At 33.7% G+C, this 22,218-nt stretch overlaps 1 protein-coding gene across 2 annotated transcripts in view; it reads left to right on the forward strand.

The window, feature by feature from the left end:
• Window positions 1–22,218, forward strand: part of LOC106876592 (uncharacterized) — a 232,579-nt gene that overhangs the window by 155,257 nt on the left and 55,104 nt on the right. For both annotated transcript variants that reach the window (XR_016238143.1, XM_089340704.1), the window contains one exon: window positions 2,803–2,870. The gene's annotated coding sequence lies outside the window, so the exon portion shown is untranslated. The remainder of the gene's footprint in view (window positions 1–2,802; window positions 2,871–22,218) is intronic.

Raw genomic sequence — 22,218 nt, forward strand, 5'->3', positions numbered from 1 at the left:
CGTATGTATATATGTATGTGTGTATGTATATATATACATATATATACGTATGCATGTATATGTATGTGTGTATGTATATATATACATATATATATACGTATGCATGTATATGTATGTGTGTATGTACATACATACATATATATATACGTATGCATGTATATATATATATGTGTATGTATATATATATATACACATATGTATGTATGTATGTATGTGTGTATGCATATATATATACACATATATATATACGTATATATGTATATATACATATATGTATATATCATTTATCAGGTATAATATTCTATACATCATTTAATTGGGTTCTTACTTTCTACACATTCATCTGCCAGATTTGGTGTACTTAACAATCATAGACGGTCGGAATAGTATACTGGGCGTCTGTCTGCTAGTTTTCTTATCTCTATCAATCGACGTTGGTTTTTTCCAGCATTTATTGCTATGTGTAACCCCTTTGTTTTTCTTGCTCTTTTTACACTTTAGAAATTTTTTGTTTATTCTATGGTCCCTTATCTCTATTCGTATATTTAAATCTAATTTTCCTATTCGGAATCGCGTGAATTACTTTTGAAATATATTCTATTGCATTTAAAGATTTATATACATAAAATATGTTTCTTAGATAAAAAAATTTAAAAAACTAATAAATCTCTTTAGCATAATTATTTTATCTATATGGATCTGAATAACTTGTATTGTCCTCTTCAGAATTTGGTCTTCTTGCCAATTAAATGAATCACACGCATACGAGCGCACTCCCCACGCATCCTATTCACAAATATATATTTGATCTCCTCCATTGAACGATGACGATTCAGTTGTTTTACGAACAACTGAATTCAAGTTAACTGAATTTCATTAAGTAACATATGTGACTAAGTTATTCTCACACTTGGGCGCCATTGATATAAATCCCGGGCAGAGTCAGCATGATACACTTTGTGGTGAGACAGTGCAGAAATAGTTTTACATTAAAATAGTCAATTATGTATCATACTGAACTTAAATACATCACAAAAGCAAGTCTAGTATAGTATCAGTTCGGAGATAATATCTACTGGGGATATCTTGTGTTTAAAACGCGGTGTATATCGAAGGATGTCGAAATGGGTCTGTTGTATGTATGGGATTTTTATTTAACCTAACTCAGTGTATTACAGATAACTGAAGAGCAAGTTTATTATTCGTTTCACAAATATGATTGCGCCAATCTGATGCTCATGTGCATAAATCTGAATGCTTTTGATTTAAAATATGCGGGGCAATGACAAATAACTTCATTAGAAGGGTTATCTGGAATCAGATAATTTCATTGGAATAATGACAAGTCTATTATATTAGTACTATATTGAAGCATATAATATTAGAAGAGAAGTACGACTATCAGGCGTTCTAGATTAACTACTGAGAAAAAGTGGCATATTACATGGTAAAGAGTGCAACAAATATGTTCTAAGTATGTGGCATTCTGAAATATTTGCTTGGATTTGATTGCGATGCCTATATGTGTGTGTATGATATTTTATTCCTTTTCCTTGTTTGCCAATTCGAGTCTATTACAAACGTTTCTTTGTGTCCATTTTTTTCCATCGCCTGTTAATCTGGCAGTTGAGTACATGCATCAGAACGCCTGGATGAATTAAGTGGGATAGATGCTTACATTATACAAAGTCTCTTTCGCCTCTAATACACTGAGCACTTGAAAATCAGGACCTATGTAATAAGTCTACACATTTGTATCTGGTTGAACCGGCGGTACTCATGCATGTCGCCACACATGCGTACCTTACAGCAGCGGTTGATTGTCTCTCATGTCCGAAGTGAAATCCAGAGCCGCTTGGGAAGCGGTCCTGAGTTTACCAGGATATCCCATGTAGAATTGTTGACCCAAGATTTGAAATCTCCCACTTTTGAGGCTCATTCTCGACCAAAGCGCTTAAGCGATTGGTGATAGAGCACTCGAATGTCGCGGCGATGCTGGGATCATGGAGACAGGAGTGAGAGAGGAATGGTACTTGATGAGGGTTGGGTCCACTCGCAACTCCAGCGAGTGTGTGGCAGCCAGCAATCATTGCTCGATATCGCCGAGTTGAGCTCCTCTGTAGACGCATCAGGTAGTGACAAATGACCTCCAGTGACGGGAGATGATGATTTAATTCATCACGCTTCCGTGCTCATAGATATACTTCGCATACACTGGTAGGGACATGTCATCCATCTCGAAATAGATCATTCTGTTAGGGCTTTACCCTCATTCGACACAGCAGTTGCTGGCTGGAAGAGGCCTCGTAGTAGGCCTCACATCAGAAGATTGGACGTGATGAAGAAATATTCTCCAGAGGCTTGATGTCACCTTTGAGCATGCAGAGAAGCTGGCGCGCGACAGCCAGTGATGGTGAGCACTGTCGGATTTAGTCGGCTCTACGTATGATGACGTCTTTGGGACCATTAATCTGGGATGATCTTAGTCCTATCAAGCAAGAGCATGAAGCAAGCAAACATATGTCTTTTGTTTCAAAATAACCCGAATATTTAAACGTGGAATTCAGTTTAACATTGTGAGCATTGTTTCTTCAGTCTGCGTCGATGACACAATATCGGTGCATTTAAATATATCAACAAGCCATACGTATGATTCAAATAAAATAATTGCCATGCTACATTTGTGTTTACCAAAATTAATGATTCATGTCTTTTTGTATTTGTATACACTGAAATATAAACAAATATAATTATGTTATATCCTCCTTTAAACGTACATATATTTTTCTTTTATTTTCAAAGGATTTTCTAGAACTATTTGTGCCATCCTCAAAGAAATTTGAATAAAGTATTTTGTACAAGCGAAATGGGTATGTACAGAACATTTATTATAGCGTATCACACGCACAAAAAAAATCTAAAAATGAAATGGTTAAACGTTTTAAATTTCAGTTATATATATAATATATATATATATATATATATATATATATATATATATATATATATATATATGTGTGTGTGTGTGTGTGTGTGTGTGTGTGTGTGTGTGTGTGTGTGTGTGTGTGTGAATTTGTGTTGCAAGATACCTGTTGTGAAGTCGTGTGTTGAAACAAATATTGTATTTTAGGACGGTCGTATTTTGCCAAATAAACACACGCACTATATAGTCGTTTTTCACTCGTATGCTGCTTTTTTAAATTCTAACTCATGTCCATTGTCCGGAAATCTTTCGTGACGCATCTGCGTCATTTTCCTTCTTCGTGTGTGCTCTTGCTCTACATATTCCATTCCAGAATGGAATAAGCAGGGCAAGAACACACCCTGGTTATTGAACGGAATAAGCTGAGCAAAACCATCCCACGACGACGGACAGTGTCGCTGAGGAGGTCAAAGATGTGTAACGAAAGATTGCCAGACAATGCGCATGAGTTAGAACAAAAACAGTAACGAAAACCTTCTCGATCGTTACATTCTTCATTAGATATCATTTGAGTCTTACGTGCATGATACTAGCCTTTTCAAATGCTTTCATTCCACTCCACACCTTTGTTCGCCATCCAACTCGATTCGAAGCAAGTGCTTCTATATCTTCTGGAAACATTCCAAGTGACTTCATAGTAGTCCTTATGCCGTCCTTAAACTCTTTTCAGGTTTACATCGATAGCGTTTCCCATCTGCAAACTCTCTCTATATGTATATATATATACACACACGCATATACCTTTCCCCTAAGTCTTAAATGATAGTTCTAATATCATATTTCTTTCTTTCTCGTATTTGAAATTTTGGAGAAATTCAGTATTGTGATGTTCATGCTTCGATTTTCCTTTAAATACTTCAGTCGAAATGCAGTGTCATAGAGATTGCATCGTCAAATACAAACAGAAACTGATTGCCCGTTTTGACGTATTCATTTTACTATTTAATTTGAACGGTTGTGCATTTAAGCAGAACAAAGATTTCAGAGTAGTCGAAGAGAATTTTGCTTGTCAGAGAGATATTATTAACTCCGTGTTAAGTAATCCATACTTTAATATATAATTTTCTAAATAATTAAACTTAATTATTTCTAAGCTATTACATGCATACAGAAACTAACATCACAAGTACACACAAAAACACAGTCATATATGTATGGTTTATATATATATATATATATATATATATATATATATATATATATATATATATATATTTAAAGCCTTTGATGTTGATGCTTTGAACTGACCACAGAAAATACTGTTTAATTAAATGCCTTTTACTTATTTGCACAAGGAAAGCAGTTACTAAATTAATTCAATGCATACATCAAAGAATAATAGAGATAATTAAGAATCAATCTATCAAATATAATTTTAATTTTTACTGGCAAATTCGTACATTTGCTTGTAACCAAGGTTTATTAACGTTGATCAAGTTGCTGCCTATTATACTTCATCAATAGTACGGTATATTCTTGGCGGCTTGATAGTTTGAGAAAAATGTTATATATAGAAATATATAGTTATGAATAACTATCGACTAGTATATTTCCCATAATGGAAACCAAATTTTGAAGAGAAAATTCAAATGAACCATTGACATTAATTTTGAAAGCTATGTTTAAGGGAAAATGTGAAGATTGTTGCGCACACACCAAAAACTAATTAATATTTCTCTCTAATTCGGAGCAAGAAGACACTTAGTGCAATTGCTTATCTTTTCCTGAAGTGGAGGGAAGATATTATTAGGAAGCAAAGAATTGATTTCTTAAATTTGTTATACATGTAGAAAGGCGGTTTTTGCCAGCAGACAACATTTGTGGACATGTTTCGATTTATTAGAACTTATAGAAAAATTAGTCAACGCATCACTGCTTCACCACTTGACAAATGATTTTATATATGGAAAACTAAGAACATATTATTTAGGGTTAGTTTAGTTCCCATAATTATAAAGTAAAATGGCTTATTACAATCTGTAATGAAACAGTTAATGTATAATGCATTCAATGCGATTTGCAAAAAGGTAATTGAAAGGAATTTGTTTTAATCTGAGATGGACACGGAAAACTCAAGCTATTTGTTCGCGTTTCTAAAAGACTATCAGGAATAATTGTAAAGAAAACCACAGAATGTAGCGTTTAAATTTACATGATATACTTGGGGCAACATGAGTTTTGAGTATAAGAACAGAGCAGGACGTATAAGTTTCGTTCCTTTAGAAATCGTCTATTCAAAACTATGTACATAACTCACGCAGAACGCATCCTTTTAAATTTTCTAACATTATACGTATATTGTTTTACGATTTAATTGTTTTTGCTTACTTTGCAAAGAATATACGATATTTGGTTAACATTTAGTAGATTTCTCTTTCCAAATACCTCCAAATTGATACCCATTGCCTATGTTACTTACATTCCATATTATGGATAGCATAAGAATGTTGGTGAAGAAAAAGACACCTGTATATCATTATTCAGATTTATTTCAAAATTATATTAAGTAACGAGAAGATGGATTTTGTATTAAACTGTATTCGATACAGCATTCGTTTCAACCCATGGAAATATACCACGACTAAGGATGACAACAGGTAGTCCGAACTGTGCCATTGCTCTACTTAACACTTAAACACTACTCGACTTACGCCTATTAGTCCGAACAATTAATTTATGTATGTATGTATGTATGTATGTATATGAATATATATATAAATTGCAAATTGGATTATATTTGTTGTAAGAAGTTTCATGGGTTATGTGGAATTATGAATGTGATTATTGTAAATAGAATTAGAAACCGCGCACTTAATTATTACAAAAAAATATTCTTGTTGCGATTCTTAAACTCGGAAATTTACACATAATATGCATTAATTTTTATATGATTTATTGTTATTCTATGATTTCCTCATAAATGAAGTGATTCTGATAACTCATCATTTGGATTGAGACAAGTTATGTAATATTCATTTTGATTGATTGCGACACCTCGGAAAAATAGTTTTACATAAATTTATTTTAAATGCATGGAAAATATATTCCTACATGCCAAAAAAATAAAAATGCTAAACCTTATTTTTATCACCCCTCTTTTACTCATGATGTAGTCATGCATAATTTGACATCCCCATCAACTCGTACCATTTCCTCTGTGCTTGTGTAGAAATGCAAATTTCTTCAATGTAGCTGGGATATAACTATTACATGTATGCATGTGATTTACATTAGATGACTTCTTTTCATTGAGGAAAATCAGCACGCATTTCTTTAACTGAAGGTGAATAGAAGACATATTAGTTTCACATTTTATACATAATTACGCTTTTATATTTTGTTTAGCTTTTTTTTCTTTTTCAGCAAATTATAATAAATCAACAAATGTTGATAAATCTTTTTTTCTATTCTATTTTATATTTGAATTTATGTTGTCAAAACTTTTGTTTAAGAAATGAAATGAAACAAGAGTTTAAGCACATGGTAATAAATTGCTCAGTTATTAATAGTATATACAAATGTTTCATTTAAATCCTCGTCTCCCTCTAATTGTAAGAAGTTTGTTTTATTCTTTTATCCTCAACAATGCTCATATTTAACACACAAATGTTATTTATACCTAACATACTTTTTCTCTTTCGGTTTGGCTTGCGCACGAATTGCAGTGTTTTTTTTTTTTTTAATGAAACTATTGCAAATTTCTCTATGTAAATAAGTTCCTTCCAAAGGGCTTACCCACTAATATATTTAATGCGCTGTTTTTATTTTTATATTCTGTATTTGTTTTAAAAGGAATTGATATCTCGATTGACCACATTCACTCTATTCGCCATTAAGCAAACCGATTTTATGTAGGTTTATTGATAACGGACAGTTGTTGACACAGCAACTGTTTTAATAAGTCATTCGATATGAAGTTGCATTATATTATACAAATTCCCCAAGTAATTGTGCACGTGATTGTTCACGTTTGGTGTAATTATTCATATATTTGATCCCTGTATAATCTTTGAGCAAACACGGAGTGAGAGGAATGTCAGTCATTGACTGATTTTTACTCAAGCAGTAAATTCGATAGAAAAGTACAGGTACTGAAAGTTCGACTATATTTCTCGACTATATTTTTTTCATAAATTTGCTAATGACAATAAACGAATAATTCTATAATCTGCAGATGTTTGAAAGGTATATATTTTCATATAGATTTTAGATTTCCCTATATATATATATATATATATATATATATATATATATTTGTATGTAATAGACTGACAATATGACCAATGGTTTCATACGGATAAATCATGCAATTTTTTCAAGCTTTCTTTCTAAGAATTTATGAAAAAATAAAGGATGTATCCATCTGGCTATTGCGGTGCTGCGCACTCTTTCACCCTGTTTTCTACTAACGTATAAACATCTCACCGCACACACACACACCCACACACACACATATTAATTACATATATATATATATATATGTAATTGATATATCATATACATAAATGTGTGTGTGAGTGGAGAGAGAGAGAGAGAGAGAATGAGCGGAAGAGGGGGGCAGACAGATTGACAGACAGTTACTTGTGTGTACACACATACAGATGATGTCAGAATATATTTGAGTAAATGTTGTGAAATTGTATACTTCTATTAGCCATTCTTTCTTTTCGTAAACATGTAAATTCTAATATTGATAGTATTTATGTATAATTTATATTCTGCAATATCTTAAACAAGTTAAGTGCATTACACATTTCGCAAAGTTATTGAAGTGTAAAAACTATTTGTGCATTTTGTCATTTATCCAATGCGATCAACGTTTTAGGTTTTGACTCCTGCTTACAATTAATCAGTATGCGGCATAAGTACATGAAACCCGTGAAGAATTTCCCGTTAAGAAATTGAAAAATCTATGATGAAAAGACAAAACAACCATTAGCATCTATTCCCCAGTGTGATGATATATAAGTTATCGAGTGCACATTAACATCTCATATAAGTTTCGTACATAGAACTGTCATTACAGACGTTCTTCGTCTATGCTCTATAAATTTGATCGTTTGCCAAATATCGCTGCTAAAGTGTAAAGAATCTTTCATAGGCTATGTCTAATAATTTGGTTGGCTATGATTTTTTTAAATTTCGTTCGTTTAAATGGGAAATCTAGATAACAATCGCAAGATCAGTCTCTTCTATTACGCTGTAAATTGTTTGTTTTGTTATATTAAAATATTAGTCTTTTCAAGATTGATGTAAAACTGGTGTGTTAATAAAATATCTCCTAATATGCATATGTTTATTACAAATGGGAAAGAATCGGGCATTTTATTTGTGAAAATTTACAAAACAGTTGTATATATTTTGTAATTAGGTAACAAATAACTCTTTACGAAATGAGTCTAGTAGAGTGAGTTTCTTGTCAGATGAGAAGAAAGAATGTTGTTTGTGCTATATTTTGCGGAGACAAATACCTGTGAGGAATAGTTCGACAGGAAATTGGTTAACGGTTTTCTAATGACCCTGTTTACACTAAGTAAATTTATTTACAATATGCTGTGCTTTGTAACTTTATATGCAAGAAAAGTCAATGCAAAATAGATATAAAGTGAAGAATAGTATTCCTTTGAGCTTACTCAATAGTTTTAGTCCTGTGGAAACAGGAAAACAAATATATATGTAGATATTTAAAAGTTGAATTAATCTATGCAGAATTTATTTATTTTTCCCGTTTAATCTTGACGCCGTAACAGAATACATATTTTAGTTAAATAAGCAAAGGTTTTGAAGTCCATTTCGGTCAAATATCGATGCGGTGGAATACTGATAAGAAATATGAATTTGAGCATCTAGTAAGTCATCAATATGATATTTCAGGGACATTGAAATTTGTAATATATTGTTTGCATAATATTCAGATTATCTAATATTTATACTTTCTGTCGTTTATTTCGAAATGTTTCTGTTGTGAGTTAGGAAATTGACAGAATAATGTATATCCTGATAAGAGGAAAAAGTCACAACATACAGATTCACGCAAATAACCCTATTATATGCACAAATCATTCCTGAGCTGTGATTAAATTCAACTTCACGATAAGCGTTTACAATCTACTTCCGTATTGTGTACTGTTTGTCTTGGCGGCAAACTCAAAAGTATACATACATAGATGCTTAACACAGACATGCGAGTGGGAAGCATCGACGCATGTTTTTCTCTTTTTTAACTAAAGTATAATTTTATTTATTTTTCATATTAGCTTGATGTGGGTTGACTGTGATTTATAGCTGTTATGAGGGCATATATAGATAAACTAGGCAAAAGGCGCGAAATTTTGGGTGAGGCGGCTATTTGATTAGATCGACCCCGGTACGTAACTATTATTTAATTTATCGATTCCGAAAGGATGAAAGGCATAGTCGAACTCGGCAAAATTTGAACTCAGAACGAAAAGACCGCTGAGCATTTCGCCGGCCGTGATAACGTTTCTGCCAGCTCGCCACCTTGTGCCTATATAATCTTTTCTACTCTAGGTACAAGTCCTGAAATTTGGTGGGAGGGGGCCAGTCGATTAGATCAACCCCAGTGCGTAACAAGTACTTAATTTATCGACCCCGAAAGGATGAAAGGCAAAGTCGACCTCGGCGAAATTTGAACTCAGAACATAAAGACAGACGAAATACCACTGAGCATTTCGCCCGTCGTGCTAACGTTTCTGCCAGCTCGCCGCCTTACTATATTCTTTTCTACTCTAGGAACAAGACCCGAACTTTTGAGAGAGGAGACAAGTCGATTAGATCGACTCCAGTACGCAACTGGTATTTAAGTTTAGTTTTTATAGTATTTGGCTCACAGTGGTAACGTCATGCGTTTGATTCCGAGTACCGCGTTTCGTCCTTCATAAAGACATTTTACTTGCCGTTGCTCCAGTCCACCGATTTGGCTAAAACTGTTGTTGTTGGCACTCCGTCGCTTACGACGTCGAGGGTTCCTGTTGATCCGATCAACGGAACAGTCTGGTCGTGAAATTAACGTGCAAGTGGCTGAGCACTCAACAGACACGTGTACTCTTAACGTAGTTCTCGAGGATATTCAGCGTGACACAGTGTGACAAGGCTGACTCTTTGAATTACAGGCACAGCAGAAAGAGGAAGTAAGAGTGAGAGAAAGTTGTGGTGGAAGAGTACAGCAGGGTTCGCCACCATCCCCTGCCGGAGCCTCGTGGAGCTTTAGGTGTTTTCGCTCAACAAACACTCACAACGCCTGGGCTGGGAATCGAAACCGCGAGTACGCTGCCCTAACCACTGGGCCATTGCGCCTCCACTTGGCTAAAACTAATTGTATTTGAAAGGGTCAGCGTTGTAACATTCCGTGTCACATTCACTCTGCTTGAGAACTACGTTAAATATTCGTGTGTCTATAGACTGAAAAGCCATTGCATTTTTGCTCTACAAATCTGCAGAGAAACCAATACGCTGTCCTTTTTAAAAGAATAGTTGAAGACAAGTTCAACAGATGTTATGAAGATAAAATCAATTACAAAGCTACAAAGATTGATTGCAAATAGAATGCCATATTGCAAGGCGAATTACTACAACACAGATTGCTGCAGAACATATATAATATCCTTATGAACGACAAAATGAATTTCGTAATGTTTTAGCGTTATTTTTAAGCTTAATTTTTTTCGCGGAAAGACGAGTTTTAAGTGTCTATGCTTGTTGTTCCAAAGTGAGCCTGCCCTTCGAGGATTAGTTATCATTCATCTTTAAATTTTTATATAATTAGATTTTTTTTTATTATTCTTACTCATTTATGCCAGATAATTTTAAATATTGAGTACATTTAGAGAACGTATTCATGTACCATGTATTCAAACATAAACAAGACAGATTTTTTGATATTACGCACAATGTGTTTGATATACTCGTATCAAATTACACACACACATATATATACACATATACATGCATAGATGCCTACATACATGGAAACATACATACACACAGGTTCACACACCTACTTTAAGTGATATTCGTCGGGAAAAAGATTACGCTATCGTAGATGATAGAAAGCATTAATAATTCTTTCAGGTTGGTCGAATCATAAGTTACCTGATGATCGAATATGTACTTATGGAAAACACCAGACACTGTTTGGACCAATATAGATAGACATGCATGCACAAGTGTGTGTGTGTGTGTGTGTGTGTGTGTGTGTGTGTGCGCGCGAACGTATTTCTGTGTGGAGGGTGTCTAAGTGTGTTGACTGCGTATGTGTTCTAATTCCATTGTGAGTGATTCAGAATAGTTGTTTGAATGAGACAAACATAAAGCGAGCCAACGAAATCAATGTTACTCCTTAATTTCATAGCGAACAACGTGCGCACGCGCGCATCACTAAATACATGTACAAATACACAGACAAGCATACATACAACGTGATAAATTCATAATAGTAAGACAATCTTGATGTATATTTATTATACCTGTAATCAAAGTGCGCGAGCTGCCCGAATCGTTAGCAAGCGCATTTCAAGACTCGGCAATGTCCTCGCGCCCCCTTTCGGGTTGAGCAAATAATTCTCAGTTGACACTTCTCCGCAAAATTTCAGGCCTTGTGCCTATAGTAGATTATTACAGTATTAAGAAATGTTACGTGCGATATTATACATTAATAAAAAAAAAAAGCAATACATCATCCATCCTTTGTATATACAAACACGCGCTTGTATGTATATATATATATATATATATATATATATATATATATATATATATATATATATATATACTTTATTTAAAAGCAGCAGAAATATAACAAAAAAACCGTTACTCTGAGTTTAACGTTCCCGTTCATCGAACAGTTTTGTTAGAAATGGAGAAACAAAACTGTCCGATGAACGGGAACGTGAAACTCAGAGTAACGGTTTTTTTGTTATATTTCTGTTGCTTCTAAATAAAGCATATTACTCTACCTCTGGTATTTGAGTACTTTTTTTCCACCTTGTTGCACATTTCATGTGCTTACTCCGGTATATATATATATATATATATATATATATATATATATATATATATATATATAAAAATTTCAATAAATTTAAATAATAAAGGTGAAAAATTGAATATTCATTTGATTAATATCAATTTAAAACCAATGGACTATCAAATTGAGAAATCTGAAGATTCAGCAAAATTATATTACATGTATGTATGTATGTATGTATGTATGTATGTACGTACATACATACATGTGTATGTATATATTTCGATATCTGTCCATGCATATATCAATCACTCGATCTATCTATATGTGTACATATGTATTTACGTGTGTGAGTATACACTTTAGCAGTAGAATATTTGCCCCAGTTATGAAGTAGAGTGGTTTTCTTTTACTGTTTGTAGATTCTTATAAGATGACCATCTGATATTTGTGTTTATTGTTTAACACTCACTCCTGCCTCTGTAAATTATTAACCAGCATTAATTCCATAGCAGTAAGCTTCCACGACCACAGTCAGAATGACTGTAAAAAGTACATGAATAAAAGAATAAAAGAAAAGTTACTTGTTCATATTTATAGAAGTACCCTCTCTATTTCATATCGCATACATTGTTATGCAATAAACCTATACTTCCTACATCTTTCATTCGCAGGCGGAACTGCTATTTGCCCCAAAGTAACTAATGAAAAATTATAATTACGTTGAACACGTTTCGAATTAGGGCCAGTTCGTGGATCTCTTTATTGTTCGAACAAAATTTCAAAGCAATCACTCTTATCAAATTTGGCTTGATGCTCTTATTTGAATATTTCTAGAATCCCTGTTGACAATATATTTAGTATTCATCATGCAACTGATTTCAAAGCATTGATGAAATGCCTTTTGGAAGTTCACTCGAAATATGATATCATTGAATGGAATTTTAATTTGTCCACCGAGAAGCGATTGATTGAAATCTGGCAAGAATTTCCAATTTTAAAAGCTACAAACAACATTAACCCACCAAACATCTAAAGTAACAAATCCTCCAGTTGAGGTAGAAATTTCTAAAATTAAGAAGCATCGTGCAAAAGACATGGGTATGAAATGTTTTTCACGCTAACCGAAACGTTATCTTCTAATCTCAACAGTTTAATTGCATTTTTACCTGATTTAAATCTTTTATTTAAAGTATCATGAAAAATACTACTTGCTCATTCACTGAATTTTTTATATTTTTTATTATGGGATAAATGGGTGGGGTAACTTGTGTTAGTCTTCGCAGGTATAACCTGTTTATGGGTGGGATAACTTGTGTATGGGTCGGGTAACGTGTGTTACTCTTCTGAGTAGTTCGTTCACTTTGGTCTTTAACAGACATATCCAGCTCTAACTTGTGGCTTATCAAAGCTGTCCGTATGCAACAGAAGCCACACCTCCTGCAACGTATTCCACAGGCCGAGTGAGGGTAGCCGACGGCTTATGAAGATTCGGTGAGCTAGGGCTAGTCTACCTGAAGTCTAGACCCAGTGCACTGAGGAAAGGAAACCACCAGATTGATTCAACTAACAGGAAGGAAGAATAGCAAATATTGTCGAGCGCGAACAATGCGCAGTGACGCATGAAGGATACTGTGTCTATCCACTGCATCGCGACTTATCTCTAGCCAACCTCACTTCGTCCTGCCATTGGAATCATATAGCAAAGGAAGAGATAGTAAGCTGGACCATGTTGCGCAACCCTCCTTCAAGGCACTACACCATTGCACATTGCAAAAAATAGATAAACATTAGATTTCATTCCTGTTGACATGTCGCTGCCATTAAATCATTTCTGAAGATATAACACATTATTCACAGTATAATATTTCAGAAGAATGCCATCAAGAAAACATGAGCATAAAAATGTTTTCTTTCTTTCTTTCTTTCTTTCTTTCTTTCTAAATGGGAGTGATATCAACTTTAACTTCGAGAGTAATAAGTAGTGCAATGCTTCATACGCTCATATACATATATATACCTACACATGTATATAATTATATAAATATATATATATATATAATATATATATATATATATGTGTGTGTGTGTGTGTGTGTGTGTGTGTGTGTGTATCTATCTATCGATATATATATATATATGTGAATACATACATGTTTATATATATATATGTATATATATATGTAAATATATACACCCACGCACACATACATATATGTATGTCTATATATACATAATTTGCATGATCGGAATGTATATCAGAGCAAGCATCCCGTCGAACCTTCAATGTTTCATTGCGAACAGTGACAGATTTGATACACTGCATAACAGCTCCTGACTTATTGTATTCGATAATAATGACAGTCATTCCACTGAAATAATTGTATGCTTTGTAATAGCTAAGACCTACGGTTCCTCTGTTTTTCATTGCTCGAAATCTATAAGCAAGCCTACATCTACCCGCCACCGTATTTCAGACCTCTCGGTCACCGCTTTAATACGGGGTAACGTGTGAAATTTTCTAAAGAGCCGAATTCCTTTTCCTGGCTCTCTGCTTTCATCTTATTTTCTTATTGTGCCATGCTCCCCCACCTCCGCCCTCTATCCCACTCACTCACTCACGCACATGCCACACACACACACACACACACACACACACACACACACACACACATACACACACACACACACACACACTTAAATTACGATGAACGTAAACAAACAAACGAAGTTTGCTTTCCAGATGCGTTAAGATGTCTTAGAAAGTTAAAGAAGTGATTTTAAATTCTCAAACGCAGAATACTGCTAATAATACAGCCTGAACAAGATAAGCTAGCTAGCCCTATATGCATATACGACTGGCTTCTTTCAGTTTTCGTCTACCAAATCCACACACGGCTTTGGTCGACCCGGGGCTATAGTAGAAGACACTTGCCCAAGGTGCCACGCAGTGGGACTGAACTCAGAACCATGTGGTTCGTAAGCAAGCTACTTACCACACAGCCATATATATATATATGTATGTATATAAAGAAGAAAAAAAAGAATATTATTGACAGTGACTTCGATGTTCCGGCTAGTTGAGCTACCCTCGGAGGACTGGCCGAAATTTCGAAGTTACTTTTAATAATATTTTTGTTTACGAATGCTTGTATATCCGTCTCCTCCAGCTGTTCTACAGTTAAGAGTTTTAACGAAGATATAATGTTTTATATAGGATTCCTTTCGGCTTGTATTTACGGACATACCTAATAGGCATTTCTACAGCATTAGTTTACTGCATTAGGCAATAATAAATAGTTTTTCATTCTGACATTTTAAATGCTAGTTTTGATATAATCTCCTGGGATTGAATATATCTTTTGAAGGAATTTCGGTCTCCTTCTGAGTTGAAATTCACAGGGACGAAATTTCGAAAACAAAGAACCACAAACACACATCGGCACACACGTATACTCTTCACACGCACCTACATGGAGAGAGAGAGAGAGAGAGAGAGAGAGAGAGAGAGAGAGCGTAACTAAGCACACATTCACAATCAAGAGATACACACACATACGCATACGCCCACACAAATACATACAGGCACATATATATATATGTGCACGCAGAGTCAAACAGACGCATACATACATACATGCATACATACATATATACTCGCGCGCACACACCTATACTTCTGCCTTGCAACTCTGTATCATTACGTCTCCTGCAAGTTATAACAGATTACACTACATATTCCCTGTTTAATCAATATCAACTCTGGCGCATCAACTTATTTTAAAACCACAATAACGTAATTTTCCTAAAATTTGGCTGTCCTCCCAGCATTTTATCACGTAATAATTCCCTTCCATAAGTTTTATTGCCTCTGTTAAGTGAATTCGCATTTACACACTATTTTCCAGGCAGATATTATCTTGGTTTATTTTCTACGAATTTATATTGTTTTATTATTCCAGCATACGTAGTTATGTATACATCACTGAATAAGGAAGAGATATTTTAAAATCTGAATTCTCCCCACTGACTTCGTTAGGTTTACTTAAACATTATTAATCCATGTTTTGTTTCCTTAGTACAGTTTGAGCGTCCAACAATTTAAGATGGCTAGCTAGAAGCATTATTGTGTTATCGCTTATTATGCAATTTCTTTAGCGTGAATTGTATGAGAATCTGATGAGTGATACAGCTAATCTCTTACAAATGTAATTTGCTATTATAAAGTTATGTATAGGAAATACACTCTCTTCAAACTATTCCAGTGCACAAAACGAAAAACGAAAAGAATTATAAAATTCTCCGTTCTTTTGAAAAAGCATACATGTGGAAATCGGATAGCTGAAAATCAAGCACTTAATTTCAGACGTGCTAAAAGTGGCATTTATTGGCCATGGTGCATTATTGTTCGAATGTTTTCTACAAGGTGCATCTCTGATCTTCAGAGGGATGAAAATGTGGAGAAATATTGGAGCGGATTCGATTCTATATCAGAATCGAAGACCGGTATTATCAATCAAAATTACAGATTTAATTTAATTACTTCGACTGTCAAATTTAACTGCTAATACATCACAATCGAAAAGCTGAGATCATCAATATCTATAAGGATCATTTTAGCCGTAATTTATGCTAGAAGAGAATCACTGATATCTTAATGTAACGTGAATCATAAATGATTAAAATGCTTGCATAGAGACACACGCACAGGCACACACACACGCGCACACACACACACACACACACACAGATATATATGCACATATGTAAGTGAATATGTATGTGTATATATATATATACACATATGTAAGTGAATATGTATGTGCATATATATAGAGAGAGAGATAAAGAAAAGGCTAGATAGATAGGTGGACAAATACATATACATACATATTCTTATATATATGAATGTATATATATATATATATATATATATATATACACATATACATGTGTGTGTATATATATATATATATATATATATATATATATATATATATATATGTATGTATATATATATATATATATATATATATATATATATATATATATATATATACAGAGAGAGAGAGAGATAAATAGATGTATATAATGATGCATGCATTAGTTTTTAAAACGTCTCGATACACTAGTTTTAAATGGTATCCCTTAAGTTTGGAAAAGATATCTCGTTCAATATTCACACAAAATCTGGATGAGTCTGGAAGCCGAGCATGGAACTACTGATCTCTAATACTCATGCATGCAAAACTATATGGGCGCGTCAGCACGCCCACATATACAACTATATACTTGCACAAACCACTCCTTCCTCTTCCACCCACCAATATTGTGACCGACGTCTAGTCTATTTCCTGTCCTCCACGTGGTTAATTTCCCGTTCGCCATGCAGTATATAGACTCTATTTGTAAATACATACATGCATATACACAAACTTATATATATCTGTGAGCATTTATTTTTCTAAATCTGAGGTTTTTTTCAATTTTTAAGTGCATATTTCAAATTAATGGATAAAAGAAACAATTTTTTTTAAAGATTTTGATTTGCAGTTAGACTAAAATGATGAAGTCATTCCAACAGTACTTCCTTTCTTAATTACGTTTTCAAAGCATCCAAACTTTTCTTTTTCCCCCAGATAGAAAATATTCAATATTGAGATAATTTTAATTTTGTGAATTTATATGAATAGGCTGAAACAAATTTTCAAACTGATTAATCTATACATCTATGTTAAAATTTTATGTAACACCGTTTTATTTCAGTTATGCGACGCAATACTGTGTGGTTTGTAGAGAATATTCAGCATGATGGTTTGAGAGGGTTCTTTTCAAACAACCAATCTGTAATTCATTGAAAACATACAAAATAAACTGACATTAGAAAAAGTCTTTTTTTTTTTTCTTTTTACAGGCATTATTGCTTCAAAGCAAGTTCCTCTGCTTTGGTGTTTAACTATTTCTCAGTTGAATAATTAAACTGCTAACACAGCTTATTAGACATGACGTTTCCAGAGATATCTATGATCTTCTAACCTTAGAAATAGTAATTGTTTAGAGTGAGCTATCTTGAAGTCACGAACACTTCTGATCAGAGATATACGCAGATATTTAACGAAATGCTGAAAGTTTTGATCTCTAGATATAACATTAATTCACATCCCACTGCCTTCGTAGTTACTCTGTGTTTTCAAATACGCTATGTTTTCTGTGTAGTGTATAAAACGAAAATATATGATGCCTGCTTTTGATGTGTTACATAAGCGTTTTCAATTAGATGAAGCTGTTTGTGACTCTGAAGAGGTATTTCTCACCAAATCTCGTTTCTTTGAATTTCTATGGAAACATAAAACTGTCTTATGTATATTTTGTATTATATCAGAGATTCCTGTATAATTTATCTCTACGTCTAAATCATATACAAAGTGTTTGAATAAATGTATGTTTTGATTGTAGAGAAATGACTAGCTTTCCCAATAGCCAACAAAACAGTTCCGCACATTACAATAGTCGAGCTGGACATGCACTTGTAGATAAGCGGACACCATGTAAGCAAATGCTTGGGTCATTTGGATTCGGGGAGATCAGAGGATTATATGGAACCGTCAACTGTAGCTAGCTGGAAACTAAACTATATAAGGAAAACTGCTTCAGCCATATGGTCAATTATTTGGTATAATTTCATCTCATTTGTACGTTGCTTCCCCTTCAATTAAAAAAAATAGTTTTATATTAATCCCATATAAATGGAGAATTGTCCTTTTAATATCGCCTTCATCCATGTTAAATAATATCATCATCATCCAGTAAATATCATCATCAAATAAATATCATCGTCATCAAATAAATCAAATAAATATCATCGTCATCAAATAAATCAAATAAATATCATCATCATCATCAAATAAATATCATCGTCATCAAATAAATCAAATATATATCATCATCATCAAATATATATCATCATCATCAAATAAATATCATCATCATCATCAAATAAACATCATCGAATAAATCAAATAATCATCATCATCATCAAATAAATCAAATAATCATCATCATCATCGAATAAATCAAATAAATATCATCATCATCAAATAAGCATCATCATCATCATAAAATAGACATCATCATCAAATAAATATCATCATCATCATCATCATCGTTACTATTATTCTTATTAAGCTAGTACATGATAATTGAATTGCAAGTATTTTGATTTGTTTTCAAATCTCAAAAATGATCCTTAGGATTCTTGCAGGATCTGAGGGTCGACAATGAAAGTCTGAATTCGAGTGTCTTTCAGTTTTTTTTTTTTTTTTTTTTTACATGTAGCATTCTGGTTTTTGTGGCAAGTTCAATAATTACCCCCAGAATAGTTTTGTCTTAGTACTTCATAGTCTCCTCAGTTCTCTTGCGAGGTCCTGATATGTCTCAATTTTTTCTCACTTCCTTTGGTATCAACTCTACTATATTAACAAACCACAAAATACCTATAAATTTGATACGAGGACAGATATATAGTTGCAGTTATTCTTCTTATAATCATTTCTATTTGATATTTACCGTATTTGCTCGTTAGTCACAGGGCACCACTCAGACATCTGAAGTAGATAACGGATATCATGTTCTCAATACAGCATATGATATATGATATCAATAAGCGCTAGTACTCTATAAATTAATTTTAAAACTCTCTTGTATACACAAGTGCCCAATAAAAATGTCATATGGCTGAAATTTAAGTTGACAGTGCTCTCCATAAAATGTTTGCAGTGTCTGTTAGCGTAATCATCTCTAAAGAATTACTTTTTCTTGTCCTCATGTCTACGAGTTTTTCTCCTTCTGTCTTTACTATTCAGTGAGTCACTACGACAACAGCTCTAGTAGTAGATTTCATCTTCTACACTTTGGCAAACAATCATTTCATATTAAATCGCACAAAAGCGACATCAAGAAACAAACAAACTTTAAGAATTGATCACAAATAAATAAATGAATGATCTAATGACTAAATAAATCACAATAAGCAGACATACTGTCAAGTACAGATCGTTGCAAATTAATGTGTGATTGGTAAATTTACAAGACGTATAAAAGTAATGGTCAGACTAACAAAAACGAAGAGAATAATGTAGAATACGTTTATAACTCTAGTACTATCATTAACATGCAACATCGTCGCATAAATCAACCGGAAAACAAGAAAACTGTCTGACAAAGCTTTGTAAGTGAGAACATTGTACTTTTGTTGGAATCATTGGATTTGAGAGAAACAAAAATTGAATGTTGCCTACTTAGGTGTCATCTTGTTTTCAGGTTTCCTTAAATTAGTTCTGTTTTGCGATGATGTATTTTCTATAATCCTTTGATCCTTTTCACCAATTATTTGGGGCGACATAATAAATAAAACAAAATCTCCGTCTAATTGTTTATTCTTATTTTTATGCCACTTCTTTTTGAATACTTATTTTGCGACACGATTGCTTAAGTTTTCGTTGTATGTTAAATGGAGTCTTTTAGACCAAATTCTAGGGCCATTCACATTCAGAGTTGAATCCTCAGAGGTCAACTTTCACTTTTCATGCCTGTAGAGCCTTTATAATCGACTTAAGACTTCCCCTGATAACTGCTGCAGTTCTGCCTAAATTAGAATTTATCACTATTTGAAATGCTAAAGGATTGCTGGTATCATCATCAAGGTCATCATCAGTACTACATCAGTAGACTTGCAGAATCGTTCAAATACTTTGTGTTCTACGTTCGAATAAGTTTCTAACGCCGTTCGATAATTTATAAGTTTAAATTACGCCGATATCAGCTTCACTTCTCGTACTTCCCGGGTCGAGAGAACAAAGTACAAATACTGCATTCGATATTATAGGTGCCCTATGACAACCCCCACCACCTATACTTGTCTTCGGCTTATTTACTACTACTACTGCTACTACTACTACTACTGCTGCTTTTGTCGCTAATGCTACCGGTACCTCTGGTGATAATACTGTTGCAGCTACTACCACTGTTCTCCTCCTCCTTCCCAACTCCGCTTACTCCTGTTATTGCTAAATTGCTGCTGCTGCCCTCTTTTTCCCTCCTCCTCTTACTACTGCTGTTGCTGGTGCTGGCCTCCTCCTCCTCCTCCACTCCTCCTCCACTCCTCCTCCCCTTCCTCCTCCTCCTCCTCCTCCTCCTCCTACTGCTACTACTGTTGCTACTGCCACCGCTTCTACACTTAATTATTAACCGTAACCATATTTTATTCTACCGAAATGATACTTGGTTATTTCCTAATCATAAAAGTCTAACTAATCACTTCTTCTAACCGTTTCTAAAGTCAAAACCGTGCGTTTTCAGGCTCTGTGTAGATCGAAGGAAACGGTTTGCGGTGTGTAAGAGACAACGTACGTACTGACGCTTCAATGTGAAAAGTACACACACGTTCCATGAGGATCCTCGTTATTCAAATCCTAATATGATTTGTCCTATTTCATATCCATTTACAATATTTCACGCTAATATTCTTTGTTCAGTAAACTCGATTACATTATGAGCTGGCTTTTCTCTTTGTCCACGGCTTCCGCCTTTATTATCGGCATCGAAATGAAAATGTTCTCCTCCATAGGAATCTCCTTTTTTCCCCTTTCTTTTTCTGTTATATTTCAACTCCTACATGTGGCTTATCTAAACTTTTGTGCTAACACGATACTGATAGATTTTTGTTTGGGGAATTCTGCTTGCTTAAGACTTGCTATTAAATTGTTTGAGTTGTGATGTGCGGTTCATATAATAAATGTAATATAATCAAATTCTGTCAAATGCTGCTGGGCTGGATCGAATTCTACAATTGGTCCATTTTCATAAATACTACTACTACTACTACTACTACTACTACTATTACACACCTCACATTTACATACATCTATAAATAAATATATGTAATACATTTTATATACATCGATATATATATATATGCATATATATATATATCATACACTTGTCATACATACTCAAGCACAAACACATATACATACATGTATAGATATACGTAATACATCTCTTATATACATCTATATATATGACTATATATATATATATATATATATATATCATAACTGTCATATACATGCACACACACACACACATACACACACGCATACACACAAATATATAATCGCCAAATATATATATATGTGTGTATGTGTGTGTGTGTATGCGCGAATGTAATGATACACATACGCACACACAT

Source organism: Octopus bimaculoides, chromosome 2 (assembly GCF_046866305.1).
Source record: "Octopus bimaculoides isolate indiv1 chromosome 2, ASM4686630v1, whole genome shotgun sequence".
In the NCBI taxonomy this organism is placed as follows: domain Eukaryota; kingdom Metazoa; phylum Mollusca; class Cephalopoda; order Octopoda; family Octopodidae; genus Octopus; species Octopus bimaculoides.